General features: G+C 41.0%; 1 protein-coding gene across 1 annotated transcript in view; it reads left to right on the forward strand.

Annotated features, from left to right (window-relative positions):
• The window catches only part of LOC117473501 (leucine zipper putative tumor suppressor 2 homolog), a 38395-nt gene that overhangs the window by 6039 nt on the left and 17472 nt on the right, over nucleotides 1–14884 (forward strand). The window contains exon 2 of the mRNA XM_034119102.1: nucleotides 12581–12711. The gene's annotated coding sequence lies outside the window, so the exon portion shown is untranslated. The remainder of the gene's footprint in view (nucleotides 1–12580; nucleotides 12712–14884) is intronic.

Here is a 14884-nt window from a genome sequence, read left to right on the forward strand (position 1 = left end):
GCCCTACTGTCCACTGTAGTAGCCTGCGTGAAAGGGTTAAGAATAATATGAATGATTAGCCGCTATATTGTAAATTGTGTGCATTTCTTTTCATTCACATATGAATTGATGGTATTTGTGTTACTTGGCTGTAATGCAACTCTTCAGACCATAAAAGCAAAACATTTGAAGGTACCCTGCAGGGTTTTCTTCAGGAAAAGCACAGTAGCCTGATGTTTACATTCAGTGTTTCTCAGCAAAACGTGCGGTGTTTATCCCTAAAGCCTAACAAATGTACTAAATGCATGTTGCCTTATAAATCATTTTAAAAGTCGTTCTTAAATCTGCATATTTAAGAACTCGCATGGTTTACATCCCTGTTTATGTTGTTCAGCAGCTTTCGCTTGTATTTGCAGAGGGACGTCACACAGGCCCTGTATTTATTTTTTTCCAACACTTAGTTTTCCGCCTCCTGCATGTCAGCACATTATTTGTTCTAATCTGTGTGGTAGGAAAGCACGAGATTTAAACAAAACAGCGACCCACTCATCAAAGCATTACTCCTTTAATCATGGGGTGGTCACCCACTCCATATTGTACTGTAAGCCTTGCTTTCAATCTCTGTACATGATGCAGTATAATGAACACAAAGAGCCTAGACATGTGTTCTCCTATTACAATACTATAGGGAAACTAGAAGTGCACTTAGAGAGCCCAAACCTATTCCAGGGCCAAATGCCCTACCTTGAAATGTTGAGGAAAGTGAATCATAGTGTATTTGCACCTGCAGTCGGATCCTTGGCCGTGTTACACCACCCTACATTTGATCAAAATCGGGCAAATAAATCAAGCCAAAAGTTGAATATTGAATATTTTGTGTTTTCTTTTAGTCTAAAACAAACCATTTTTGTTTTATGTTCATTGTTAAAAAACGTTTCTAAAGATGTCAGGATCTTTAGCTATTTAAAAATGTATTAATCAATTCTTTGAGAAAGTAGTCTGTAGATCGATCAAAAATGAGCCCTAAATATCTTGACATTTTAATTTGAACATTGATCTGCAAATCCTTCCCATTCTTCACCACCCTCAAGGACAGACGGCTCCTCTCTTGATCACTTTGGTATTCTTAGGCGCCGTTTACACGAGGAGAAAACTGCTTGTATCTGCATAGTTTCGCGTGCGTATAGCCCTATTATTTACACGAGGCCGATAGAAACTGACCCCACAAACAATAACGTGTCCCAAGGTGGATAGATTTGCAAACGAAACGCTCTGGGGGGTCAACCGAGTCCGTGTAATCACCTCGATACGAATATTTCCTGAAAAAATAGCGATAGCCCCGCCTCTCCCTACCTCTCCTGCTCACTGCTGTAGCATCAAAAATAGCTGTGTTAATTAAACGCACAAGGGGTTCTTGAATGAAATAATATTATAAAAGGCAAACCAGAATTGTTAACGCCCAATATACTCCTTAAACAAAATAAACAGAGTCAGATTTCATGCATTGATCCATTATATTGACAAAGATGCATCTCACCCGGTGTTTGTAGAGAATATCTCTCTCTTTCTGAGCCGTCCTCTCCACGGAGACGTGCTTCTTGGTCGGGATGCAATATCCACAGATTCGGTTTCTTTCAGTTTCAGTTTCAGTTTCGGGGCTTAAACAGAAGGGTAGCCATGGCAACATTGCAGCGGGGCTGCTCGGGTTGCTCTTCTTCGCGGCTTTTGGTGTATTTTGGCGGAAGTTACAGCGCCACTTGCAGTCCCAGCATATGTACTACAGCGTTTCCAGCGGCCTCGTTTGAACAGACATGTTAAATGAAACAAATGCATGTGAACGGAAGACTTTTTTGAATACGCATACTGTGCATAAACGCAAACGGTCCCGTGTGAGTGGGGCCTTAGTCAGAGTTTTGTGCACAGCTGGACTTCACAGCTGCCTGAGGGCACCAGGAGGCAGGGGCCGAGCTTTAGAGACCCCTGATCCCTGAGCCTGGAACGGGTCAGGACTCATTTTGTCTTTCCTCTCGGTCTAATGAGTGTCTGTCCTGACTCGAGCAAGTGACGTCTCTTATACTGAATACTTGAAGAATACAGCAGATGAACACACTCACAACCACACACAGAGCTCCCCCTCTGGTCAAACCTTGTGGGATTTTGGCCCAATTTTCAGGTACAAAGCTCAGCGGCTATTAATCAGTCGATGTCTTTTACCTACAAATTGCCATATCTTGTCACCTCCTTTCCTGGAGCTCTGATTAATGACCCCATTTCAATGCAAATGGACCATGCACCAAAACCAACCACCATCCAAACTTCAAAACTTTAAACTTCCTTAATAACAGTCCACAGACTGGTTCTTCCAAAAGTTACTCTATTATTATCCACCCAAGTTCAGAATTTACCCTACCTTTTTTCCTGTACACAAACGTATTTGTTTCACCATCTCTATAAAGAAACAATGTTCTGTACTGTATCATGTACAGTTTTAAAATAATGCTTGTGGGCTTGTATACCTTTTACCTTTTTGAAATGGTGCAAACATATGTTATCACCCCTTGCATACTAAGGACTGTGAAATATTATATTCCCTACTCCACTATTATACCCATATCATTTCTATTAAATGTTTGGCCCTTTTTTTACCTCATGATTGACCCCTGTCGCTGCATCTTTTCCTGCAGCGCCTTTAAGAATGGGTCCCAAGGAACTGCTGCTGCAGTACATAAGATTTACAGTTTTGTCAACAGCCCAGATAAGATGCCAGAGCTCGACTTTACTGTAAAGCCCCGTCATCTCTCATTGACTGGGGGAAAGTGTCCTTGGATAGGGGAAACCCTTCTTATCCAGGATAACCTGAGAGTGGACTATGAAGTCCTTCCATTACTCTTATTACATCACTTTTGGTCGTTCTGTTCTGAGTATCTTGGCAGTGGCATGGCTCTACGATGGCTCTGTCCACCTCTTTGGCTGTGATTGAAACATCTCAAAAACTAAGAGATAGATTTACATAGAGTTTTTACTGACTTTCTTGATCACTTTTTCCTCTTGTGTTACCACCATGAGTTCAACATTTGAGTAACATGTCCTAATAGCTATTTGTTACAAACATTCATGTCCCAATTAGGATGGCTTTAACTAATGTTAGTGATACACTGACTTTCCCTCAAAGCCATAATCAGGCCCAAATGAGTATTTTTCCAATATTTCTTGGGTGAACATGGTAAACATAATACCTACTGTATAACGTGTGCTATAATTGTCACTTTGAGCATGTTAGCCTTACTATTTAGTAGGGCTGAAACTACCTTTTTTAACAATGTTGATTATTTTCTAGTTTAATCAATTAATAGTTTGGTTTATACAATATCACAAAATAGTGACAAATATCCATCATAGTGTCTGTAGTGGCATCCAAAGTTTCCTTTTGCCTCTATAGAGCGGGGTTGACGACACGCAATCCAATCCAAAGCAATAAGCAGCCGAAGGTTTTCAGTCAAAAAATGTAATTTATGAACAAAAAGGTATTGACTTAAATAGTCTCAAAATAACAAATATAACTCAATATTTCGGCGATATACTTTCCTATATAAACTATACTTTGCAGTCCAATTTGCAACACTAATTTCTGTTTACAATTTGCGGTCGAAAAACTGTTCCGCTCCCCGTCTCATCAGGTCTCAGAGCACCGCGGCTGTCCTCAATTACCTCACTTAACTAAACACCGGAAGGTACAAGGAAACAGATCATATTTACGATTTAAAATAAACAATCATTTCATCAAAAGATATTCACCATGGCAATATAAATCATTTTACATCATTAATTCATTTATCAAATTATGAATCTAAATAATAACGTTGACTTCATTGTGGCTCTAACAGTGTCCCAAGGTCTAATGGATGCCTTTTTGAATTGTCTTGTTTTGTCACTGATATAACAAACAGACAGACAGGAAATCTCCATATTTGTAATGCTGAAAACATTTTCTAGCATTCTTTTGCATGAAAAATTCTTTAAACGCCAATGATTATCAAAACGGTTTGCAATTGTGTTTGTATCAAACGAGCAATTAATAATCTACTGATCAATTACTCAACCAAAAGTTGCAGCTTTACAGTTTAGCTGAAAGCACAGCCTTCAGAGTGATGACATGTGTCTCTAATTGATGAAAGGAGAAGCTAGAGTAATATGGTCGGATTACACAGACTCGGACGTCACGGTTAGTCAAAGAACGGGGGCACAATGCTGTTATGTTCAGCTATAATCCCAAAAGTAAGTCGAATATTTTTAACTGGATCTAGACATAGTGGGCTGCATCATCTGTTGTCACTTGTTGATGATTATGCAAGTTAAAAAGAGCATGAAAAACAACATGCCGTGTTCCCATGAGCAGCTTTGATTGGCGGAAGTAGTTAGTGTGATGATGACATTCACAGCTGCTGCAGGGAGGCCAGTGTGTGATGACGTACATGCCTGCAGCCCTCCTGTCTCCTGGTTTGCTCTCACACACTTTTTCTGCTCTTTCAACACCTCCAACATTTTCATTTGCTCCTCAGCTGTGTCAACTGCCGGTATCCTGCTGCTCTCCATCTCACACCTTCTCACTGTGGTTCAGCCCTCAGTCCTTCTCACAGACTGTGGTCAGGAACAGCTCAGCACTTTGACATGGAGTTGTGTATCAGCTTAAAACTTATCATCAGTTATGATATTGTTTCCAAGTGAATTCCCAAGAGTGTGGAGACATTGCTAAAAATAAGTCAGATTGTGTAAGAAACATGAGCTGCTTGTTGGACGTTCATAATGGTTTGAAACCAATCCAATGTTTGTAAGAGGAAACAAAAGCTAACAGTACAATACATACACAATATATCTGTATGTAACCATTGTTACAGAATGGATTCGCCTCAGTTCACTGAAAGATTCAAAAATACATAAAATACTTACATTATTGGATACATTTGTTGCTAATGGGCATGTGCTGAGCTATTTACCTTTTTTTTTTAAAACAGTGCTTTTAGGCCTAGTTTTGTACTGCAGTATGTAGCAGCCCTAGCCAGCAACTTGCTGAGTAAGACTTTGCTTCAAACGTCAAAGCAACAGTGTCTCCACTTTTGTCCTCAATTCCTCCTTTCTTTAATCAACAGGGTCATGTTCTGTAACCTTCTTTTTTCCAGTTTAGATTTATCAAACAAGAAACATTGCCTTTTCACTTCAATTTCAAACTCATGACACAAAGTATTATTTAATCCTGTGTCTTTTTTAGTTTCTGAAGATTAAAGCTGCGATTCCAAGATGTCCTGAAAATAATATAAACTACCCTGTTTCACAATGTGAACATTTAGTTTTACTTTATCCATCCTTCTTGCAGTTAGGGTTACATTATGTAAGTGGGACGGCCCTTCCCTGAGGCTGCTTGTTTTGGGTATTTTTAAGTACATTTCTCGGTGCTCTGTGTGTGATTTCTGGCCTGATTTTCATAATCTCCTGCTGTGAGTCCACAAGACGGATGGCACACACTCTCCATTAAACACAGACCCTGATAACAACATACAAGAGACACGCAGTGAGTCATGAAGAGAAGGTTTTTAAGTGGAGAGGCCGACCATGTTGTGGGAGGCAGGCTGCCTGAGAGGTGAAGAAGTGTCGGGGAAGAACGAGGGTGCAGATCAGAAGCTGCGTGGGTGGTGGGATGCACGGTGGGGCAGTAGCTGCGTCACGGCGTTGCATAAGGGATTACACAGCGCTGTCAGTCCTGCCTGCGCAACCAGAGGGCGAGAGATGTCGAGTATTCAAACAATGCACAGTTCATCCATCCACGCTAAACAGAACAGTCAGAGCTGCCTGTTGGCTTTTTCTGCTTTCATTATGTGTCCTTTTATTTTTACCTACTGACAGACAAGCCATTATAACCTTCTTTTGCAGGCTTCATTGAATTAATTAATCACAAAGTAAATTATAAACAAATGAAAATGACAAACACATAATCCAGTTGAGATCATGTTTAGCTTCACACAATGTAGGGTAAAACTCTAGTCTCTTTTCTCAGCATTTTCTACAGTCACCTAGGATCAACTAGTATTTTATTTGGACAATCTGAGTATTTTCATTAAGATTTAATGCAATTGTGCAACATCTTAGATTAGACTTACTTTCTGTCTGAACACACCAGTGGTTTGTAATATTGTCTATCATATATGTACCTCAACAAACTACTTAGAACATCGAGTTAAACCTGTCAGCTTTCTAAAAGCAAAACAGTCAAAGTAACTTGAATAAGAATTGTTAAAAGACTAAATATGTTCACATTACATTTATTATTTTAACATCAATGTTGTTTAGATTGTTGTGGATTTTTCTAACTGTAGGTTTCCGAAATGTTGCAGGATGTTTAAGGTTTGGCCCGGATGGTCCTAAATATACGGTGGCCCTGAAGTGCAAGACACCACAGCATTTCAGAAAACGCTACAGCATTTCAGAAAACACCACAGCATTTCAGAAAACACCACAGCATTTCAGAAAACACTACAGCATTTCAGAAAACGCTACAGCATTTCAGAAAACACCACAGCATTTCAGAAAACACTACAGCATTTCAGAAAACGCTACAGCATTTCAGAAAACACCACAGCATTTCAGAAAACGCTACAGCATTTCAGAAAACACCACAGCATTTCAGAAAACACCACAGCATTTCAGAAAACACTACAGCATTTCAGAAAACGCTACAGCATTTCAGAAAACACCACAGCATTTCAGAAAACGCCACAGCATTTCAGAAAACACCACAGCATTTCAGAAAACGCTACAGCATTTCAGAAAACACCACAGCATTTCACATTGGACGGAAAGGGTATTCCTTTAGGGAGAACACTTCTTGTTTGTGATTGGACAGAGCCAGCCAGAGAAGCACTGCTGTGATTGGTTGTTTTTGCTGCCAGTCAAGAAATGATGCTTTCGTGATTGGTCAGCACCCAGCAACATGCCCCTACACATCAGCCGTTAGCTGTTAGCACACACTCAGAGCTCACAGCTCCTCATATCTGTTCAGAAACTGGACCAAAGTTAAACATATACAAAACACAGACTGTCTATGTCATGGCGAATACAGTCGCTGCTTTATTTATGTCTGTATGATGTTGTTGTGAGTGTGGACGGCTGGAGAGGGGGAGGGGCTGAAATGCTGCGGCGTTTTGTGAAATGCTGCGGCGTTTTGTGAAATGCTGTAGCGTTTTGTGAAATGCTGCGGCGTTTTGTGAAATGCTGTAGCGTTTTGTGAAATGCTGCGGCGTTTTGTGAAATGCTGCGGCGTTTTGTGAAATGCTGCGGCGTTTTCTGAAATGCTGCGGCGTTTTCTGAAATGCTGCGGCATTTTGTGAAATGCTGTGGTGTCTTGCACTTCAGGGCCACCGTATAAAGAGGACTCTTGACAAAATACAGACATTTTTGGCTGTTCAAGATGGAATGTGATTCTTTCCATGTGGGCCATCTTTTGCTATCCAAACAAAGTAGACTTTCCACCCTGTGCCCATTTTATTCTTTAAAGGGGACCTATCATGCAAAATGCACTTTTGTACGTCTTTTATACATGAATATGTGTCCCCGGTGTTCCAGGGAACTCACCAAGTGTCAGAAAACACAACCCTCTCTATTTTCCTCCATACCCAAATCTCTAAAAAAGGGGCTGCAACGGATCTGATAAAAACTGATCCAGATTTGAACACTGTCCTGACGTCAGGACGGTGGCGCTACGGCTATTGGGCCAACTCCACCAATCAGGAGGAGACCGCCACGGCCATTGCCGTTCGAAAGCGCTGGAGACGCTGTAGTACATATGCCAGGCCAGTAGATGGTGCTGTTCTCACTGAATCTGCCCCTGCACAAACAGAGCTATAAATTGTCAAATTGAGCAAATTGAGGCATGGCTAAAATGCATGATCTGTTTGGTATTTAAAAAAAAAAAAAGTATAAATATGCCTTATATAGGTATGGTCCTACACTATATTATTCAAATATAGCATGATAGGTCCACTTTAAAATAAACAGCTGTATAAACTTCAGGTCTTCTCTAGTTGTTTTCTCCCCTACATTTATGTTGTCATTATGTTCTTTACCACAACCACGTACAAGCAAGCAGTTATGAAATCAAAATGCATGACACATGTTCAGTTGTTCCTAAAATGCTGATGTGCTTTTCTCTGATATCAGGAGTACAGTATTCTCAACACATCTGTTTGTATGATCTCCCTTTTTGCTACACTATTCCCCTATTTCCTGAGCGGCCTTTGTTCAGGGTGTGTTGCTTCCTGCATCTCTTACGGGTTTTGTTAACTTGTCTGGAACCTTTGGCATGCGGCTGAACATTATGATAATAAACCTAAGTGCTGTGGTGTGGCGGTGTTTGGATAAGGGAGAAGTGGGACGCCACCCTACTCCTTAATAGTTCAGTGTCTGTGTGCGTGTGTGCGCGTGTGATAGCCTGGCAAACACTGAACATCATTTATCTTCATTTATTCCTTTCTATTACACTGCCTTTCCCCATAGGAATCTAAATGTATTTCCCGTGCCTCCATCCCATTTAATGTAACCTCCTGACTACTGCACAGTGCAGCTATAAGTAACTGTATGCCATTATGCTCAGACGTACATCTTAACAAACCAATATTGAATGTTTATGAGATTATTCAAAGTGTCCAGCAGTACATTAAGTTGTGTGAATGAATGCCTGGTGTCTCTGTATCATAGTTGTCTGCATAGGTTCGCAAAACCGAGCTTAATGGAGAGTAAATATTGGACTTTCTTTTATAAATTCATCACAAACGGGAATCCAAAATAATGCTATTGTAGCCCCATTTCTCCTGGATGTGCGATTTGTTTCCTAACATGTATGCCGACTTTATGAAGTAGTTATAATAGTTGTGTGTTTTGTGAGCTATTTTATAGTGGCCCCAAGTTGCCAAAAATCTTAACGATACAAAAAAGTCCCAATTGGCATTTCCAGAAGTCACAGTTTTGACCACCAACCTGATATGAAATCGGATACATTTGTCATCTGTAACTAGAAATATTTGTCTTTGTGAGCTCCTATTATTTGTGATGCCGTCTAGTATTCCAATTCTCATTGGAAAGGCACACTTCATTTAGACATTAAACCCTTAAAATGGCACTTGGTAACCTGCTTAATCAATCAAAACCTCAACCAGGGGGGCCTCTATTCAATTCAGGTGTCTACATGGACATTATTTGCTTTGAACCGTCATGAAAGCACTTCTCTTCTGCTTCAAATTAACTTTATGAGAGTGGTTAGCTCATACAAATCATTCCCAGATAAAATGTCCTTACCCTCTGATGGAGAAGAACAAATAACTTATCTTTATTCCACCATTTCATCGATTGGTGATTAATTTATGGGTTAGTTTATAGGTCATAGTGAGGTTTAGTGATATTGAAGGCTGTCTTTTGAAGGTGTCCATTCAGCAGATGAATAATGTAATTAAATGGTAATCCTCTCTTTTCTCATTCAGTGCACATACCTCTCTCTGTATGTCTCCCTCTACTGTTAGGACTTCCTGTTCAGTGTGGAATAGCAGGTGAAGGGAGCGGCCCTCTTGAGTAAACATCTGATAATGATCTGTGTTTAGGCCCCGTCCACACGGAGACGAAACGGGTGTTATCCGCTATAGTTCTTTATCGTGTGGAAAGGAACCGCGGAAACGGAGCCCTCAAACGATAACGCATCCCAAAGTAGGAAGGTCTGGTAACGTAACGCTTGCAGCACTGTGTGCACGCCCTAAACGATCATAACCCCACCTCTCCTGCTCACCCTCGCGGCACCCGCGTCATTGCTGATGCGTTTTGCCAACAACAACAACAATGGCGGATCACAGGGTTGCGTTCATGCTCCAGACGCTACTGACCAGGATACAGATGTTAGTGCAAAATCTACAGCTCCTCTACCACAACCATCAGCAACAAGTGGACATGGAGAACTACATGAACTACATGTTGCTAAATCCACCGCGGAGAATAACCAGAAGGGCAAACCAGGCAACCATGGCAACCATGCTCGGGGGGTCTTATTCGCTGCTTTTGGTGTATTTTGTGGCGGAACTACAGCGCCACTTACAGGCCCGGCATATGTACTACAGCGGGTCGAGCGGTCTCGTGTGGACGGACACGTTTCTTGAGCCGATTCCGTGTGGACGGAAGACTTTTTTGATATCGACTTCGGTTCGTTTTCGTTTTCGTCTCCGTGTGGACGGGGCCTAAGACAAACTGCTATTAATAAAACTCTACAGAGTTCACAGTATATACCGTCACTTTACCTCTGCAATATTTACTATAAGAAGCTCCAAGCTATTTGTAATGAGGAACATCACACGTGGGAAGCTCCTAAGCACTTCTATCTGTCTGTAACATAATATTAAAACATATAGGCCAAGGGAAGAGCTGAAGCTTTAAGTAAAGCCTGTAACAGTACAGGCAGTTAGTGCCGTTAATTTGAGTAAACATCCCAGATCCTGCTGATCAAACAGGAAGTTCAATAACAAGGCAGCTGCTACTCCCCTATGTTTGAGAACCAAGCAGCACTGTATGGTGGCATTTCCTCCTGTAAAATGATAGATTTACATAATGTTGTTTTTATTCTATTTTCTTTAAAACATCTTTATTCTATTTACTTTAGCTACCAAAAACATGTGAAGTGCATGCCCCTGTTAAAGTTGTATTTTTATTTTGTATACACAACATGCGATACCTTGTTTGAAAGTGGCACTGTTAATAATAAAACTTTGTCCTTTTTTTTTAATCCTAGCTCAACACCAATATTAAGTAACTTGTTATTAAGGTAATGTTCTAATCTTTTTGCCTTAATCTACCACAAGCTGCTGGTAGCTAAGCTCAGTTATGCATGCTCGGTTCAAAGGTAAAATATTAAACCTACCAGGACCTCTAAAGCTTAAATAATTTACATGTTATATTTCATTTGTTTTAAAAAAAAAGGTGTAAAAATGTCACAAAACGGTTTTACTGGGATTTATGTGTCAGAGTATTTATTGGCTGAACACAGTTTTATTACCATTTAATGTCCAACTGTTCCCTAAAAATCTATTAACTGTTTATGGGAAAACAGTGAGGTAGAGGCAGATGTAACAAGCTGGACCATATATCAGGAAATATACAACACTGTATGTGAAGTATTTTCTCTCTCATGCTGTCGCCCCTCGTATCTCTCATCCAGTTTGATTACAGAATAACCAGTTGAAGATACTGGTCTGGTAAGGTTTGTTGAACTTATGATCTTTTATTGACATTTATTGCAAGTTGTGATATGATTATATTGAGTATGTGATTTATAATGTAACATAAATGTAGTTCCTTGCATAACTCTAGTGACATTGTATATGTCACTTAGTCTTTAAATACTGTGGGAATAATTTATTGGAGTTACTTGGAAATATGACCTCTTGAAGCATTGGCAATTATTCCAATGTTTCTTATGCACATATTTCGTAAACTCAATGATACTCAAACCTACAGAAAGACATATTACAAGTTGTAAAATCCATCCATCCATCTTCTCCCGCCTATCCGTGGTCGGGTCGCGGAGGTAGCAGTTCCAGCAGAGAGCCCCAAACGTTCCTTTCCCTGGTCACATCAACCAGCTCTGACTGGGGGATCCCAAGGCGCTCCCAGGCCAGCGAAGAGATATAATCCCTCCACCTGGTCCTAGGTCTACCCCTTGGTCTCTTCCCAGCTGGACGTGCCTGGAACACCTCCCTAGGGAGGCGCCCAGGTGGCATCCTTACTAGGTGCCCGAACCACCTCAACTGGCTCCTTTCGACACGAAGGAGGAAGATGTGCTTAGTAATTGGAGACTAACATAATTGAAGTTGGCAGGTTAAGGGCAGTGACTTTATCTGCAGTGCAGTAGATCTTATCTACATCATTTTCCAGAACCATATGCTGCTATTATTTATTCTTGTGTGAGATGATTGTTCTCCCTGAAACGATATGACTTGCTGAAAACATGATAGTGCCAAAGGTAATCTAAAGTATGTGAATAGCCATTATGAAGCAATAGCTGTCTGGCTCACACCTATGGTACTTAAATGTGACTTTACCGCTAATGCAACAGTTTAATGAAATGCAGATGGACCCTGTGCTTCTTTCCACATGTGGACAGGGTGCTTCTTATGTCTTTTTTAAAGGAAAGGCACCACATGATCATCAATTAAATTTGTTGATACTGTAAGTGTTTTAAACTTAGAAACTGTGTTTTTCCACAGAAAATGACAAAAACTTGTTGTGAAAACAGCAACGTTTTTACTTTACTCAGGGGAAAGCCCTCTTGTTAGTGAACTGGGTGCCAGCTTTAGGCTCGGTCTTCACTCTTGTTGACATGGAAAATCCCCTCAGTCTCAACCTTCCTGCATGTGAAGACTTTCGCCATCATGACTCAGATTTTCCTCTTTTCCGCTGACTTCTAAACACACTTGTCACATTTCAGGTTTTCCAACTCTCCACTGTAGGTAGAAGTCTCAGTGCTTCTCTTTTGCTGAATCAACAAATGCATTGTTCTTTTTTCTTTTTCTCCCCTCAGTTTTGGAGAACAAAGCGACAAAGACGGAATGAGGATCTGCTCACTGTTGTGAGTTCTTGGGATGCTCGACCGACCTGTCCGCCATGCTTTTCTAAGGCCTCCAGAATCTAAAGACAGGGTGTCATTGTGAGGTAAGTGGTGCCTTTTTAATGAAATGTTTTAAACTTGAACTTTTTTGGCTGTTTTTAAATTTGATTTATGCAAACTTTATCGGACTACTGCAGGAAACTTCTCACTCACAAAGCTGCTGCTGTAATTCATGTTCATTCTCTGATTTCCCAAACCAAGCATTTCTGGTAGAGACTTTATTGACGTTAAAAATAGTCTGCAGCTTGCCACACACGTAACCGTGTGCATCCCATCATGTGTGGATGTTAACACGTTCCTGCTGCATGAGAGTTAGCAGCAGATCTTAATCATGGATAGGGTTTTTCTGTAATTCCAGAGCTGGAGGTGTAACCCTAATCTCTTTGGCACATTATACAGTAAATCAGTGTGTGGCTAAGGTGGGTCCCTGCCAACTCAACACAGTCATCCCATTTCTGTGGATTTATGACACAACTTACTAAGAGTACATATTTCGATCTACAAAACTCTCTCCCTCCCTTGTTTTCATTTTGTGTCTGAAAATGATGAGCCACCCCCTGCCAAGTGCTAAAGATTGGCACTGGTTTTATTTAGGAGGTGTTCCTGGACTGCTTTGTGCCTTGGTGGTTTATTTTGGATGCAAGAAGTCTAAAAGAGTGGCTTGTTGAGGCCAGTTTTAGCTCCACTGTCCAGAGGGAGTGATGTCCCCATGCAAAGGCGGTACGGATATTGATGGATGGCCTAGCTTTCTGTCAGTCTCGTGTCCCAGACGTGAGGCGTTGTTATGAAAATATAGAAGGAAGCAGGCTGACGGGCCGGAGAGGGATGGCATCTCGGCCTTTTGATGGATGACCCCCTGCTGGGCTTCCACTATTGATACAGATCAACTAGAATCTTGGCCTTTTAAGGAGCAGCTTTCAATGTTTACCAGAAATTGGCCCACAGACGGAACTCTAAACCTTTTGTGGGAACCTCTGTAGGATAATAAACTTTATATGACTTATGGGGATAAACTACAAGACAGATGCATTTAACTTACTGCAAAGCCACACTGGAATTATGTTGTGTATCTGGAGTTTTACATTCATTTCCTTTTTCCTTTTCTTTGGGCTATCATACAGAAAGCAAATGGAACACACTGTAATTTCACTGTTCTGCTTCAGCCTCTAAATCAACCCACTCTAAAGGGGCTGAGTCATGTTAGGCCCCCCTCTAGCCTATAAAGTGGCAGTGTTAATGGTGGCATTCACAGAGGTGATTTGCAGCCTGCTCCTTTATCCCAGCACTGGTGGCCTCGGGCCGGCTGATTGATGGTGTTTGTTTGGCCATTTTTGGACTCTTCACTCGGAGTGGTTCCTGTGGCTTTGGCTGCAGCCAAACGGGACTTCACTTGCGGCACTTTCAGTGTTCTCCAGACCTCCCATTAAGACCAGCGTGACCAAGAATGACCTTGAACTCCTTCTCCTACGTCTTATTGCTTGAAGGACAAACTTTGTGCCCAGTGTGACCTAGTTATAGCAGCAGGGAGAGCGAGGGAGTAGTAAAGAGAAAGGGACAGATCTGTGTTTGTGTATGTGTGTGTGTGAGGCTATGTCAGGACATAGCCTACTTCTCGTACCCTACTTTACCCCTCTCTTCATCTGGAGCTGAGCAGCTGAGCTCCGACTGCACTCCACCTGTTGTTTCTCTTTTTTTTTTAAATCATTTGGCCAGATGGTGGATTACAGGTCAGTGCAAGAAGCTAAATGCTGCCACTGTTACAGGACAGTGCACTTCTGGAAGCTGATCCACTGGTTACCCAGGATGTTAGAAACCCTAAATATTCTATCAAAGATATTGCAGATTCTAGGTTTAACCAGGCAAAATAACGCATGGAAATTCCATGTTGTTTTTAGCAGTAAAACACATTTAAAACTGACATTCACAATTTCTCATGCAACAAACATCCTCTTTTAAGGAGCAGGAACATGTTTAGAGTTTGTTTTCACCATAAGCTGGAACCAGACCAAGCAAAGACTTGGTCATCAAACATAATTTATCATATTATGTTTTTGTTGAACTGGGTGCTTTGTTTTCTATCCATTTAACGTTCATTTGTTCTCTTGAATGATTCCTATTCTCACTTTAAAACAAAAACAAGAACACAGTTCTTCTTTTGTTCTTCTGACAGCTGAAGGCCTTTTTCCTCGTAGTTGAGTGATACTTAATTTGGAACTG

Source organism: Trematomus bernacchii, unplaced genomic scaffold (assembly GCF_902827165.1).
Source record: "Trematomus bernacchii unplaced genomic scaffold, fTreBer1.1, whole genome shotgun sequence".
Lineage (NCBI taxonomy): Eukaryota > Metazoa > Chordata > Actinopteri > Perciformes > Nototheniidae > Trematomus > Trematomus bernacchii.